This window comes from Siphateles boraxobius, unplaced genomic scaffold (assembly GCF_051911475.1).
Source record: "Siphateles boraxobius isolate OS27281-9 unplaced genomic scaffold, OSU_SipBor_1 160, whole genome shotgun sequence".
NCBI classification, from domain to species: domain Eukaryota; kingdom Metazoa; phylum Chordata; class Actinopteri; order Cypriniformes; family Leuciscidae; genus Siphateles; species Siphateles boraxobius.
Window position 1 is genome coordinate 1,256,424 of NW_027508767.1, and position 16,670 is coordinate 1,273,093.

Sequence of the window (16,670 nt, forward strand, 5' to 3'; positions counted from 1 at the left end):
CCTATCACACAATGTCCTTATTCACTGTGTGTGTGTGTGTGTGTGTGTGTGTGTGTGTATATAGAGAGAGAGAGATAAGCCTACATTAGGTCTTGTTGAATCATATAAGCCAATTTTATATTTTGTCACACTTTAATGGGTAAAGGAATTTATTTAATGGACAAATCAAACACAAACATGTAAGGCTTTTATTTGTACATATAACATTGAAACTATGGAGTGTGTTGTGGTTGCTTCATATGACAGAGCTTCTTACACAGGCTTCTGGCTGCTTTATTTTAAATACGCACTAGATGGTTCTGTTCTTGACACTCTCGAAGCTTTGAATCTTTTCCCAGAACATTCAGGGGAAAGCCTCATTGCTTCATGAGGCTTCATTTCCCCATCCCTAACGAACACACACGGGGGACAGAAGATCCAAAAGCAGCAGTCTTTTATTTAAAGGGCAATCCAAACTCGTAGTCATCCAGTCCATGCAAGGTTCAATATCCACAAAGGCAGTCCAAAACATAAAACGTAAACAAGATTTAGGCAAAGGAAGGACACAGAAGTGTGAGGACATTAAGTAACGACTCCGTACACATACTAACACAGACAGGGAATATATACACATATCTAACAAGACTAACACAGAACAGCTAGGAACAATGATTACGAGGAACAGCTGAGTGCAATGAACTGATGAGTGACAGTGACAGACAGAATGCTGGGAATTGAAGTCAAAAGTGAAGGACACCGTGAGAACAAGGACCTCTAGTGATAAACAAGGGAACACAACCAAACACTGTGACAATAAGTTGCTTTCTGTATAAATTCAAACATGCATTATAGTTTGGGACTAGGTAGTTCACCCAAAAAGGAAAATTAGCCCATGATTTACTCACCCTCAAACCATTCTAGGTTTATGTGACATTCTTCTTTCAGACGAATACAATTTGGAGTTATATTAAAAAATGTCCTGGCTCCTCCAAGCTTTATAATGGCAATGAATGGCTGTTTCTATCCATCATAAAAGTGAACCCATCCATCATTAAAGTGCTACACACAGCTCTGGGGTGAGGCCTTCTGAAGCGAAGCCATGCGTTTGTGTACGAAAAATATCCATATTTAAAACTAAGTTGCCTTTAGGTGCAAGTAGACTATGTATGTGCGTTTGGCCATATAAGACTGGAAAAACTGGAAGGACTTTAAGAGAGGGCCACTCTCTGAGAAAACAAAGGAAATTAACATTTGAACTCCCCCTCATGCACTATTGAGACGAAGGTCTCACCTCCCTCATCCTAATCTACATTTCTCTCCCCCATTCTTCATCCTGGCAGAGATCTCCCAAACTCACACATGAATCTAAATGGTTTAATATGAATGATTATCATCGAATTATATACATGTTTGATATTATTTGAAATGTCTCGGTGCGACTGGTACAAATGTCTCATTCCCAAAGTAAACCAAAAGGTAATAAAGTTCTTAGGAAGTTTAGAAACATCTTCCACAATGGAGGGTATGTCTTTGAGCTAACACCTTCTGACCATTTGACTGAATGCTAATTTTCCACTGCTAGCAAATGGTGACTTACAGGTAAATTTCCACGGTAGATGATGTTTAGATTCGAAATGAGGTCTGGGTATATAATGAAACGCAGCGAGAGCTCGGGGCCTTTTCTGTATCTGAGATCGGCCCATGAGGCTGAGAGTTGCGAGACTCTCAGCCTCACGCATTTCTTTGTCGGGTAAACTTTTTCCACTTTGTTCTAGAGCATTTGATGTTTTGCATTGATTATCTTTGAATTGGTTATGCAATTGTAATTATACATTTAAGTGACATATTAAATTGTGATATTTGATTATTCTAATTGACTTTGACATTATTTTCATTCAAGAGTTTAAAAGAATAGTAAAACATTCGCTAGCATTTAATGATGCACAGATATCATTAAAACCTTTTTCATTTATGGAGTCAGATGAAATAACGAGAAAATACATATGAGAAAATGTATTGCATTTAACCAAAAATACTTTGCCGCGAGAAAAGACAGTAACACGCAAGGACCTTCACCGGTAATTCGAATACCGCCATTGGATCGAGTTAGACGGCCTTACAGCCGGAAGCTAGAATTTTATTTTGTAATGTGTTAAGGGATAATGCCAGGCGGTTGTTATAGCGAATACAACCCCGGCAGGCTGATTCGCGTCGGTGTCTTGAATCAGCCTGAAGGGGTTGTATTAGCTATAACAACCGCTTCGCTCTACATTATCCCACTTCTTACATGGCTACCTACCAAATAAATCAATAATTTGACAAAATATTGATTTAAAAAGGAGTTTATTGATTTAAAAAACGATTTTATTGCTTTCGGATTGATTGCTGTCCTGCAGAGTGAACAGAACTGTGTCCATGGCAACGCTCTGTTTTTCATGGCAACGGTCTGTTATCATGAAATAACACACCGCATTCTACATTACAATTCAACCAAGCAATGTAATAAAAATGGATATTTTTCTTACACGTATGCATCGCTTCAGAAGGCCTTTATTAACCCCTTAGAGCCATGTGGAACACTTTTATGATGGAAAATCATGGGCTAATTTATTGCCATTTTTAGTTGAACTAATCCTTTAAGCATTGTCTGTGAAACTGGGTGTAAATCAAACTCTGTGTAATTATTTGCATACCAAAACATCACAGATGATGAAAGCATTGCTGTGAGCAGAGGGATTGCTGGTATCACGACAGAGAGTGAGAGTACTGTTGACGAACATTGACCCAGCAGCAGCTGCACGTAGATGGAGTGCTGCCGTGGCCAGAAGAACATATTATGTGCCATATCCAAACAGTCTGTGGCACATGGATGGAAATATGCGTCTCATCAGGTATTTAGGATTTTCTTTAAAAAAAAATATATATATACATACATTTTATTTAGCATTTTACACATTCATACATATTAATCCTTGTGGTCTGATGTGACTGACCTTGATTGAAATTTGTAAAAAAATCCCTTCAAATATTTTTTCTTACATAAAGCAAATCTGTTTAGCTGAACCCTCCACGTCCACTGTGTGAAAACCAGTCAAACAAATCTAAATTGACATTAAAATACACCCATACTAATTGTCTGTGTTTTGGCTGATCAGATTGTTTTGTTGAATTTACTATTCATTAAGACTAACAACTAATCCACAAATCATTTTAATTTTTGCTGATTAGTTTTTTAGTGAGTTATAGCAGTATGCCCGAGCTGTTAAATATCTGTTTTTTTTTTCAGATGGGGCTTAGTCATTCATGGAGCTATAGATGGATACTCCCGCCTGATAACATACTTGAACTGTAATACAGACAACAGAGCTGCCCCAGTGCTCACACAGTTCTTAAAAGCCACATGTGTTTATGGACTTCCATCTAGAGTGCGGCCAGATCATGGTGGAGAGAACACACAAGTGGCATTGTTCATGAATGTTGTTCATGGTGTGGAGCACAGAAGCCACATCACAGGGGAATCTGTACACAATCAGAGAATTGAGCGTCTTTTTGGAGGGATGTTTTCCTGCATGTTTTGCACAGTTTCTACAATGAATTCTACAGCTTTGAGGACAATCGCACCCTAGATCCTGCAAACGATGTCCACAAGCTTTCTCTTCATCTTGTGTATTTACCTGAAATTCAAAGTAGATTGAGCAGGTTTCGTGAAGCCTGGAATCATCACCGTCTGAGAACAGAACACAACCGAACACCCTCTCAGATCTGGACTGATGGCATGCTGACCAACATGGGGGTAAATCGCACATCTATCAACAATGTGTTTGGTGATAATCCATTCACGGAGCACAATTTAGAGGGACTTCTGGCACAACATGGCATTAACAACTTCCCAGCTGAAATGGTTGACCAGTTCCCTGCCGTTAATCTCAATCCACCCAGTGTTGACCATAGCCAGGAACTACATGAAGAGGTTGATTGCCATTGAAGGCATTGAAGACTTAAAATTAAAATATCAAATGTGCTGCAATGAAATTTCCCATCAACTTTAATTAACTATGTGAAAAATCTGAAAACCTGCTTGCTGAGTTTTTTTACTATAAGGTTTTAAACCTAGTTGTTTGTCAATGTAGAATAGACAATTTCTCAACTTCCATGCTGCCAAACAAATATTCTTTGGAGTGTTTTATTTGAATAAAAACCATTAACCAAAGTTTTTTTTCCACAATATTTTACACTGTGGCCTCCTTGTATATTTCATACATAAAAAAAATAAACACCTTTAATTTTTTTTAATCCTTTTATTTTAATTGTTTACATTTAACAGTTGTATACATTGAAAGAAAAGGGTTTCAAAAAGACTACGAATTATGGATAGAACTTATCCAATTTGTTGGATTTTATAAGGTTGACACAAACGTGTCAATTTGTCACCCAAATAAACCCAGTTTTTGCTAAACTTTTCTACTTAACAAAAAAAGGGATAATTCACCCAAAAATGAAAATTCTATCATGTACTCACCCTCAGGTTGTTCCAAACCTGTATGAGTTTCCTTCTTCTGCTGAAAACAAAGGAAGATATTTTGAATAATGTCAGTAACCAAACAGTTGATGCATTGACTTCCATAGTAGGGAAAAAAATATATTATGAAGTCAATGGGGTCCATCAACAGTATGGTTACTGACATTATTCAAAATATCTTCCTTTGTTTTCAGCAGAAGAAGGAAACTCATACAGGTTTGGAACAACCTGAGGGTGAGTACATGATAGATTTTTCATTTTTGTGTGAATTATCCCTTTAAACAAACCTATGAACAAAGTAGATCTTACTCCTGACCAAACCCTTGCGTGTTGCAAATACCATATTCGACTTAAAATTGGCATAGTCCTTGTGTAAAGGGAGACGCAAGCAGTTAATGCACGTGTTTGAAGTTGGAAATTTCTTTCTTAGTGAAGCAGACCCAGGTGTAGTATCAGGAGTATGTAGGAACTCAATGGATGGCTGAGGCTTTAATCCAATTGGAGGCAGAACACTGCATCCAGTTGTGAACATAAGGATTTTTTCTAGCGAGCAGTTACAGTTGCCTTCTGAAAAAGAAAAATGTGACAAGGCTGAGTAATAAGATAATCATTCATAATCACAAAAAAAAACTGGAAGAATTTTATTTCGTTTGGATAGCATGTTCTTACTGTCCGAGCTAATTTAATGCCATTTAATAATTTTGATTTAATGCCTGGGAGGTATCCTAGAAAGAAGGTTATGCAAAATACCAACGCATTCTCATCCTTTGGCGTCATATAGGTGACGCCATATGACATTTCGTTGAAATCTTACGCACATTGCATCCTTTAGCGTCAATATAACACGCACTGTTATGGTAGGTTTAGGTCTGGGGTAGGGTACGGTTATGACGCCTTGGGATCTGCGTCTCATATTCACGCTAAAGGATGCCATGTGCGTTGGATTTAGATGAGCGTCACCTGTATGACGCGTTGGGTTCTTCGTCTCATATTGATGCTAAAGGATGCCATGTGCGTAAGATTTCAACGAAATGTCCAAAGCATCACATGTATGACGCCAAAGGATGAGAACGGGCTGAAAATACCCAGGTTAATTTACAGGTAAGAGAATTAACTTAACTTTCAGCTTAAAAAAAAAAAGTTTTAAATATGGATATTTTTCTTACACAAACCCATCAATTCGTTTCAGAAGGCCTTTATTAACCCCCGGAGCAGTATGGATTACTTTAAATCATGGACAAATATACTTTTTTTGAAATTTCTTTACATTTTTGGCGTCCATTATATTGCTGGATTAGCCAGGATATGTTTTAATATAACGCTTTGTATTCGTCTGAAAGAAGTCATCCACCTAGGATGGCGTGAGGTGTAAGTAAATCATGGGATAGTTTTTGTTTTCGGGTGAACGATCTCTTGAACTCAGAAATGCTGGTTCCAAAAACGCGTCTGTGTTTTCACTGTGAACATATCCTGGGTTGACTGTACTTGCTCCCAAAGACATTAACAGAGCATAGAATCCATGAGTCACCATGGAAAGGGACTCAAAGAAAGAGTGTGCCGCTTTTTGCGTCCGTTCCCACGGTGACTCATGGGTTTGTTACTCAGTTAAAAATATGTTTGTGTTTTCACTGTGAACGTTGACTGAACTTAACCCTGGTTGCATTTTTGGAACCAGCCAACCCTGAGAGAGCAAGGACTGGGTTAATTAAAGGGTAACTAAACCCTAAACCAACTTTTTTTAGTTAATGATCTGTAAGAATGGGCTTTATTAGTACTGATCATTGATTCGAGTACATTTGACATTTGTGTATAAAGTGTTTTAATTCTACAATATATGGTGTAAAAACGTCTGAGTGCTGCCCTCTTCAGGTTGAATGGTGGCTACTGCAGTTGAATTTTCCTATTGGATGTTTGGGGTGGTTGGTGACGTAGGCAGGTTCCATATAAAGAGATGCGTCTCAGGTGCACGCCCCCCTCCGCTGGGCTCTGCCCACTTTTACAGCATTTTTCATATATTGCCAGTGGGTGGAGTCAGGCTCTGATCAGGGGTTTAGTTACCCTTTAACAGAGTTCAGGGTATCTGTGATGGTAAGTTAACCTTGCTTTAAGGAATACACAACTTGTTACTAAGGATACCAAGCCAAGATAAATAAGAAAATTCTGTTTTATGATGTAAATGGTGGATGTTGTTTTATGTTGTAACTAACTATACCCATTGCACAAGACGAAATTAACATACAAATCAGTTGCATTACTTGCCTTCTGCATCTAGAAGGTAGTCCCTCCAGAAGGCTACTGCAGTGTTTTCTTCTGCCCGCCTGTTACTTCCAGCAACTGAGTAGCGAATGTTAAACAAGTCTTCAAGAGTGTCTGCAGTAATTGGCTGTTGTGGGCTGCAGAAAAGGGGTCTGAAGGCTTCTTTGTGTTTAACAACAGCATCCAACAGGCCAAGAGTCATCAGGCCCTCCCGGAGTCTTCAAGAGAAAAGAAAAAAATCCTCATTTTAAAATATAGTGCATAAACATATTATTTGTCCTTTTCAAACAACAATTGTCACATTTTCATGGGATAAGGTTTTGTTATTTATGATAGCCTGTAGAGAATTGTATAGTTTACTGGTCGATATATAATTACAGTTATATAATAATTTATAATAAATATTAATTTATGGAAATTATGTGAAGAGACCTCTATTCAAGAGTATCAATTCAAGTGCAACTCTTCACTGATCACTCGTCACAAGAAAAAAAAAAAACTAATCAATATTTCAGGTTTTAGAAATTGCAGTGATGTGAGAGGACAAGAAAATCACACATAAAAAGTAAAAAACAAAAATGGGCAGAAAAAAAGAAGTTTGGAATAGCATACTAAATGTAAATTAAATCTGTAAATTAAATTATATAATAAAAGTAAATTAAATCTGCCTTACTGTCCAAGTATGTGGCCATTAACTCAATTGGTCACTGGGGTCTATATGACCCCTATCGACTTTTCCTTTATAAAAAAAATTGTTCCCTTCATCTCAGTGGAATAAGATTTTGTGACTTTTCCTACATTATCTATCTATACACACACAAAAAAAACTGGGCTTGATTCGGTTGTTCTATAGGTATGTAAAACAATTTTTACACTTCTGGTCTTCGGGCTCAATATGACCCCACATTGAAATGAATGGGAAAATTGAAAAAAAAATGTTTTTTATTTTTCATTTTTCAAAACAAATCAATAAATCCAGAATAAATCTGAAAATTTCCATACCGCAATGAAGTCCTGGTACTAGAGCACAAATGCAATGGGAACGAACATGATCACTTGCACACACACAGAAAACCCTGAGAGGATTGCTCGATTGCTGTTCCTGATCCTGATCGATTGCTCCTGTCTGCCTAGCTGCCTGCTGTGTTTTGTTTGCTTCGAGGCTGTAAGCTCCGTCTAAGCCTCGTATTAGCTTTGTATTTCTTTCTGTTTTGAACCATCATTTACTACCATTTCTAATTGTTTATACTACTAAATACAGCTTAGACAACATCCCAGATTAACCTGACATCGCTAGCTTCCGTTATTGTTAGAACAACACGCTACTAGTAACTCGCTAGTCTGTTAACGCGCCACCCGTGCGCTCAGTTATTTATTTATTTTTTCTCTCGCGCGCCCGCGCGTCTGAGTTCATAAAAAGCCCAGGTGAGTAAGAATCAGTCAACAAACACGGTGAGTAATGTCTTGTCCTGTTATTGTCACCTGCACTACATGTTACATGTTTAGCATAGCCTTCCCCGTCGGCAATATAGGGTTTATATGTGATAAATGCAAGGAGACAGTCAGGCTGACGGAGAAGATTTCAGAATTAGAAACACGCATCCAAACTTTAATTGAGGATAGTAAGTGTGCTAGAGCTTTAGATTCTACTTTGGATGCGCCTAGCATAGTGAACTCTTTACATGATTCGGTTCCGTCTGAATTATTGCCTGTGCAGCCAGGCAGATGGGTGACAGTGAGGGATCGCTCTAGTCACGGATCAAAAAACCACTCTTCCGTTCCGATTACCACAACAAATCGATTTGCCCCACTCAGTGAAAAACCCACTGAGAATTCTGTTGATTGTGCCCTGGTAATTGGTGATTCTATTACACGGAACGTGAAAATAGGGACACCAGCCAACATAGTCACATGTTTGCCGGGAGCCAGAGCGCCTGACAAAGCAAATTTAAAAGTGCTGGCTAATGCTAATCGTAAATTCTCTAAGATTGTTATTCACGTCGGCACTAATGATGTTCGACCCCGCCAGTCGGAGATCACCAAAATTAATATTAAAGAGGTGTTTGAACTCGCAAGTACGATGTTAGGCACTGTAATTTGCTCTGGCCCCCTTCCTGTTCGAAGGAGTGATGAGATAGTTAGCAGATTGTCATCACTCAATGGCTGGCTGTCTAAGTGGTGTCTGCAAAATATAGAATTCATAGACAATTGGAAAAGTTTTTGGGGCAAACCTGACCTGTTGAAAAGAGAATGGTATTCATCCCTCCTGGGATGGTGCTGCTCTTCTCTCTAGTAATTTGGCTCAGGGGCTCAGGTCAGGAAGCAGACAAACTGGCTAAACCGACCGTCTGCTAGCGGCCTCGCGTCACCAAGGTCAGATAAATCCCATCACATAGAGGCTCTTTCACCTAGATATCATCATATAGAGACTGTGTCTGTTCCCCGAATTTGGAAATCGAAAAAACGTCCAAACCGATCTAAGGTTAAAAATGTAATTGATATTCAACAAATAAAAAATAGATATAATACAGATGAGCAAACGATAAAGCTTGGGTTGCTGAATATTCGATCCCTTACTTCAAAAGCACTCATGGTTAATGATATGATTTCAGATTATAACCTAGATGTGCTGTGTATGACAGAAACCTGGCTAAAACCAGACGATTACATTACTTTAAATGAGTCCACCCCGCATGATTACTGTTATAAACATGAACCTCGCCTGAAAGGCAAAGGGGGAGGTGTCGCTGTAATTTATAGTAATATTTTCAAAACCACTAAAAAATCTAGTTTAAAATATATTTCTTTTGAAGTGTTGGTGCTTAATGTAAAAATATATAATGTAAACGATAAATCAAGTTTGAGAATTCTGCTGGCAACTGTCTACAGGCCACCAGGGCATTATAAAGATTTTATCAAAGAATTTGCTGACTTTCTATCAGAATTAGTATTGACTGCAGATAAAGTCCTAATTGTTGGTGATTTTAATATACATGTAGATAATGGAAAAGATGCAATGGGATTGGCATTTAAAGACATTCTTAACTCTATTGGAGTTAGACAACACGTGTCAGGACCTACTCATTGTCGTAATCATACTCTAGATTTAATATTATCACATGGAATCAATGTTGATGCTGTTGAAATTCTGCAGCAGAGCGACGACATCTCAGATCATTATCTAGTCTCATGTAAATTACATTTAGCCAAGGCTGCAAAGCCAACTCCGTGTTACAAGTATGTTAGACCTATCACTTCTGCCACTAAAGATTGCTTTATCAATAATCTTCCTAATCAGTTTCATCGTTCCAGCATCCCAGATAGCTTAGAAGAACTTGATATTGCAACAGAAACTTTTAACTCTCTCCTTTCCAGCACTTTAGATACAGTTGCTCCGTTGCGCTTAAAGAAGATTAAAGAAAATAGTCCAACACCGTGGTACAACGAGCACACCCGGGCCCTTAAGAGAGCAGCCAGAAAAATGGAGCGCAACTGGAAGAAAGCAAAACTAGAGGTATTTCGGATTTCATGGAAGGAGAGCTTGATTGCTTACAGAGAGGCTTTAAAAGCTGCTAGATCTGCTTATTTTTCAACCCTATTAGAAGAAAATAAACATAATCCAAGGTATTTATTTGAAAAAGTGGCTACACTAACGAAAAAGAAAGCTTCAAGACCAGAAGTTTCCAAGAAACACAGCAGTAATGACTTTATGAACTTCTTCACTTATAAGATGGATAATATTAGGGACAAAATTATAACTATGCAACCGTCTACTACAGCATCGCATCAGGGAGTGCATTATAGTCTCCCCGAGGTAAAATTTGATTCATTTGTTGCCATAGGAGAGGAAGAATTTTGCAAACTCGTTAATTCATCTAAATCGACAACATGTATGTTAGACCCTATACCGACTAAACTACTGAAAGAGATGCTTCCAGAAGTCATAGATCCTCTTCTTAACATCATTAATTCATCTTTGTCTCTAGGATACGTACCAAAAACCTTTAAGCTGGCTATGATTAAACCGCTTGTTAAAAAAACGCAACTCGATCCTACAGAATTAGTCAATTACAGGCCGATCTCAAATCTACCTTTTCTGTCAAAGATACTAGAAAAGGCAGTATCCTCACAACTGTGTTCCTTTCTTAAAAGAAATGGTATCTGCGAGGATTTCCAGTCAGGATTTAGACCGCACCATAGCACTGAGACAGCTCTCATTAAAGTCACAAAACCACGATCGGATGATAAGAGCAAATCATTTATCTCTCTATTAGTGTTACTTGATCTTAGTGCTGCATTTGACACCATTGACCACAACATTCTCTTAAATAGACTAGAAAACTATGTTGGCATTAGTGGAATTGCACTAGCATGGTTTAAATCATATTTATCTGACCGCTATCAATTTGTAGCAGTAAATGAAGAGATGTCTTATCGATCACAAGTTCAGTACGGCGTACCACAAGGCTCAGTACTAGGACCGTTGCTGTTCACTCTCTACATTCTACCTTTAGGAGATATCATTAGGAAACATGGAATTAGCTTTCACTGTTTTGCTGATGATACTCAGCTCTATATTTCTTCCAAACCTAACGAAACTAACCAATTCACAAAATTATCGGAATGCATAGTTGATATTAAAAATTGGATGACTAGTAATTTCCTACTACTAAATTCTAAAAAAACAGAGATTCTAATTATTGGACAAAAAACTTCCACACGTAATAACCTAGAATACCGTCTAACACTTGATGGCTGCTCTGTTAAGTCTTCGCCGTCAGTTAGGAACCTGGGTGTGCTCTTTGATACCAATCTTTCATTTGAAAGTCATGTGTCTAGTGTCTGTAAAACCGCATTTTTCCATCTTAAAAATATATCTAAATTACGTCATATGCTCTCATTGACAAATGCGGAACAACTAGTTCATGCGTTCATGACATCAAGGCTAGATTATTGTAATGCTCTACTGGGTGGTTGCCCTGCACGCTTAATAAACAAACTACAGCTAGTCCAAAACGCAGCCGCTAGAGTTCTTACCAGAACCAGGAAGTACGACCATATTAGCCTGGTTCTGTCAACACTGCATTGGCTCCCTATTAAACATCGTATAAATTTTAAAATATTGCTGATTACTTACAAAGCACTAAATGGTTTAGCTCCCCAGTACTTGAGCGAGCTCTTAACGCATTATAGTCCTTCACGTCTATTGCGATCTCAAAACTCCGGCCAGTTGATAATACCTAGAATATATAAATCGACTGCTGGCAGTAGATCGTTTTCCTATTTAGCACCAAAACTTTGGAACAATCTTCCTAACATTGTCCGGGAAGCAGACACAGTCTGTCAGTTCAAAGCTAGACTAAAAACACATCTCTTTGACCTAGCATTCACATAACACTATAGACTTCTATAATTTAATATTAGGCTGCTTAGATTAGGTCAGCCGGAACTGGGAACACTTCCCTCAAATCCTGATGTACTCGTTACATCATAAGAAGAATGGCATCTACGCTAATTTTAGTGTCTTTGTTTATCCCGAGGTTTTCCCGCAGCCTGCCGGATCCAGGCCGTTTCCAGATCTGACGAAGGACTTTCGCCTGGACCTGATGACAATGCAGTGCTGAAGTGCCAACTAGCCTCTCCCTATGGAGGATCCCTATACCACTCTACAGATAAAGCGTTGTGGAATTTTTCGGTTCGCGTACCTACCCAAAGTGATAAGATAAAATAAAAATTCTGCATCAAAATTTATAGACAAGTAGTTTGTTTAGGCATGGTTTGTAAGGAATTATAAACCTGCGCACATATATTCAAACGCACATAACTATAGAATCAATTCTTAATTCGCATGTGAACGCCATCAGCGTCTATCACAGGTTCACGTTTAAAGTCTGTTTAGAGAGAACGGTGTCGTCTTAGCGGCCCCTAATTTAATAACAAACTATCATTTAGACGGAAGTGAATCAATCAAAACTAACTTTAGCTGGAAAAAACATTTTTCAAGAGCCACTATAAAACCAAACCAATCTCTGTTACCTTAAATTATATCTTTATCTCTGTAAAGCTGCTTTGAAACAATCTACATTGTTAAAAGCGCTATATAAATGAGGATGACTTGACTTGACATGTACATGCACACAAACGTTGTTGAAATTGGCAAATAAAATCAATAATTCCTGCATAAATCTGAAAATTCTCACACATAAATGAAGGCCTGGTACTAGATCACTAATACAACGTGGAATGAACATTATCACACACACACATGTGCGCCCACATACACACAGACACAAATACACACACAGATAGAGAGAGGTGTGACTGCAATAGAGAGCATTTTTATAGAAATTGGGAAATAAAATCAATAATTTCTGCATAAATCTAAAAATTTTCACACACAAATGAAGGTATGGTATGAGAGCACAAATGTAATATGGAAAGAACGTGACTACACACACATAACATACACACAGAGAGACACACAAACAAACAAACAAACAGGTGTGAGTGTGACAGCAAAAGAGAGCATTTTTATAGAAATTGGGAAATAAAATCAATAATTCCAGCATGACTCTAAAAATGTTCACACATAAATGAAGGCCTGGCATTAGAGAAAAAAATAATGTGGAATGAGCATGATTACACACACACACACATGCAAGTGCGCACACACAAACACACAGACACACAGGTGTGTTTACTCTTCACTCCTGTTCATATCCGCCTGTTTGTTTTTTGTTTTTATTTACTTTTTAAAAATTAATTTCTTATTCTAAAGTTAATAATTTTATACATTTTGATTATTGAAATAATATGTAATTGCAATCAAGTATTTTCTTTTAGTGGCAACTTATGTGGCATTATTGCAAATTTATTTGGCATTACTGCAAATTTATATAGCATTATTTCAATAACAAGATACTTCAAAAGTATATATATTCAAAAATAATTCTAAACTTTGACAAAATACTGATTTAATGTATTTTAAACGTTTAAATATATATATTCATAAAAAAAGCTGTTATAAGAGCAGTAAGTCACATCCAGAAAAATGAATGGATCTCTATGGGGCCTCTGCTGGAAGTATATGGTAATTACACTTTCAAGCTAAAAATATATTATCTACAAAAAAACATTTAACCAGCAGATGGCAGAATTATGCATCTAACACCTATATCAATATCCAGAAACAATTCCTATTTAAATTTGATCATCATTAATGTGTTTAACATTTCAGTGTTTTTTTCATAAAAAAAAAAAAATTTCATACATATGCTAATGTTGTAGTGGAGGAATTCTGCAGTAAATAGGTAAAAAAGTACTTCATATCTCCCAAAACACAGCATTAAAGAATAAATGAGAAGTAAACAAAAAAAAAAAAATATTATTTGTATGATTAAAAATGTATATTTTTTGTACAATTACTCTATCAATTGTTGGGGTCATATAGACCCCAAAGCCCTGAAGTGTGAACAGGAAATGAAGACCTTTTGAAATATCAAAACTGATAGTGCAATTGAATAAACTAATCTCGAAAGCATGATCATTATATATCATTCTTACCGTTCAAGTGGGCCATGGACTCTGTTCACAACCTGGAACATTAAAATATCGTCTACAAGCTGATCCATGTCTCCGAGGCGTTTTATAGCTCGAAGACAGCCCGCATTTGACAGGTATTCTGTCATACACTAAGTTGCCTGACATAACTCTTCCATGGTTGCAGCATTGGCAAACTGGAAAATATACATATATTAATATGAATTTATTACCATGCAAATTGTGAAATTTTAAGTAAGCAATATCACACTCTGTGTGCTTTTTGGCTCCATATCAGCACAAGTGTGACATTGCATTTATACAACAGTTTGATGGCACAATTGTGTAAAAAAATAAAAAAGCTCTTTTGTGCGAAAGTACTTCCTTCCGCCACAGACTCAAATAAATTAGGCATTTATACAAATCTCAAGTAGGCAGTTTAACAGTTTGAGCCCGAGCCTCCATTACCAACTCCAAAATGTTACTTTATTAAGCGTAGTATATATGTAGAGTATTTGGTAGAAAGAGAGATTGACAAGTGTATTCTGGTGAAAAAAATGGTGGATTTGCTCATCCACCATGAAACTTGCTGTGAGAAATGCGTTAGAGGAGTGATACAACCGGTGGAACGGTTCCTGTGGAGATACTGGTTGAACATCTCATGGCTGGAAAGACCTCAGCCAATCAGATTCAGGGACCAGAACTAACTGTTGTATAAATATAATAAAATTGTTAATTCCTGTCCTTGATTCTGATTGGTCAATAGTGGTTTTATTCACAATAAAGCACAACTATAACCCCTTTACCCAACGGTTCTGTGTATCACTGCGTAACACCCGTAGCAACAAACATGTTTGTTCTTATTTGACGAAAAACATAACTATTTTTCTCAGCAGAAGTGATTTTACTTTATAAATCCCATTTTCATATATATATATATATATATATTCTATTTTTTTCTTCTTCTAATAACATAATATTGACGGAACGTAAAAGACGGAAATCTGAAGTGCAGCGCCTACCCTATTTTGTATTTTTGTATGAGAGCTGTTTTCTGTTTTGTTTGGTTTTCACATTTATCTGTTTATGCTGTAAAGAGATCTATAATACATAGGTTTACTGTACTGCATTCCAAGAGCATTATTTTTGTATGAGAGCTGCTGGTACATAATTCTATATTTTTGTATGAAAGCCGTTTGTGATTTTGCTACAGCAAAATGTTTATTTTATTTTTGTCTGATTAATGATAGATTACATTGCTCATTGCAAATAACAATAGGATGTTGGTTAGAAGTCTATTATTTTATGTTAGAGATTCAGAATATGCTGAAGTTTGTATTCACCGTCTACAAGTATGCTGCTAGTACAGGCACGTTTTTTTTTTGTCTGTTGGCTCTTTGCAATGTTGGGACATATGCTGGCAAATGTAACCTTACAGTTGATGTTGGCAAATGTAACCTTACAGTTGATGCTGGCAAATCACTTCCATTTTTTTTATTAATAAAATATATTGAAAGTATATTATTTATGGGTCATTATAACTACCTTGCTTTTAAAATTACCAAGCAGTCACATACAAAAAAAAAAAATACAAAAAAAACGCATTGATAATAGTTTTAGCATCGCAGCACTCCGAATCGAGTCGTGAGGTGCCTAGAGATTACCACCCCTAAAAGTTAACAGTATAATTAGTTGCTTATACAAAAAAATACCTTTTGTATTTTTGCTTGCAAATCCAAGTCATTAACATCATCTATGGTTGGTGACACGTTCCCGTTACAGATGCATTCAAACAAAGTTGATGAAAAGAATCCAGGAGAAGGTCCCCCGTGAACCATGCTGACAGCAATTGCTTTACCAGCAAGGTAGTATCTGTCTTCTCTGAAAGCTGGAGTGGAAAAGTGATAATTATTACAAGTTTGAAGGTTGTAAAAACAAATGTGTGATTGAAAAACATTAAATTAAATCGCACTCCAACTGAGTCAAGAGCAAGGTTTTTTCTTCCATCTGGGCCTGCAATCAGTGCAGAGTTTTCAATTGCTTCCATGAGCAAGGTGAGGAACTCTCTCCTAGGGCTTCCCAAATCCACAGCCTCCTCAAAATTTCCACATTCATCAGAGAATCGGACAGAAATTCTTTTAAAAGGATTGTATGATTTTCGTCTGAATGCTCTGAATGCACCATCTAGTAAATTGTTTCGATTAATGTTGAATCTGCAGCTTTGATTGTGGTTTATTTCTTGCCCAAGCTCCAAAAGCATCTCCTCTGTAGAGCAGTCCAGGTCTCCCATGTACCTGACAATATTAACACAACACAATAAGCAATTAAAGGGGTAGTTCATCCAAAAACTGTCATGATTTACTCATCCTCATGCTAT

At 37.1% G+C, this 16,670-nt stretch overlaps 1 long non-coding RNA gene across 1 annotated transcript; it reads right to left on the minus strand.

Moving 5' to 3' along the window:
• Nucleotides 1-6,763: 6,763 nt before the first annotated feature.
• LOC143739454 (uncharacterized) lies at nt 6,764-16,212 on the minus strand. Its single transcript, XR_013204204.1, has 3 exons — nt 16,006-16,212; nt 14,318-14,490; nt 6,764-6,972 (listed from the first exon to the last, which is right to left on the minus strand). It is a non-coding gene; the product is annotated as an uncharacterized LOC143739454 (long non-coding RNA).
• Between the last annotated feature and the right edge of the window lie 458 nt (nt 16,213-16,670).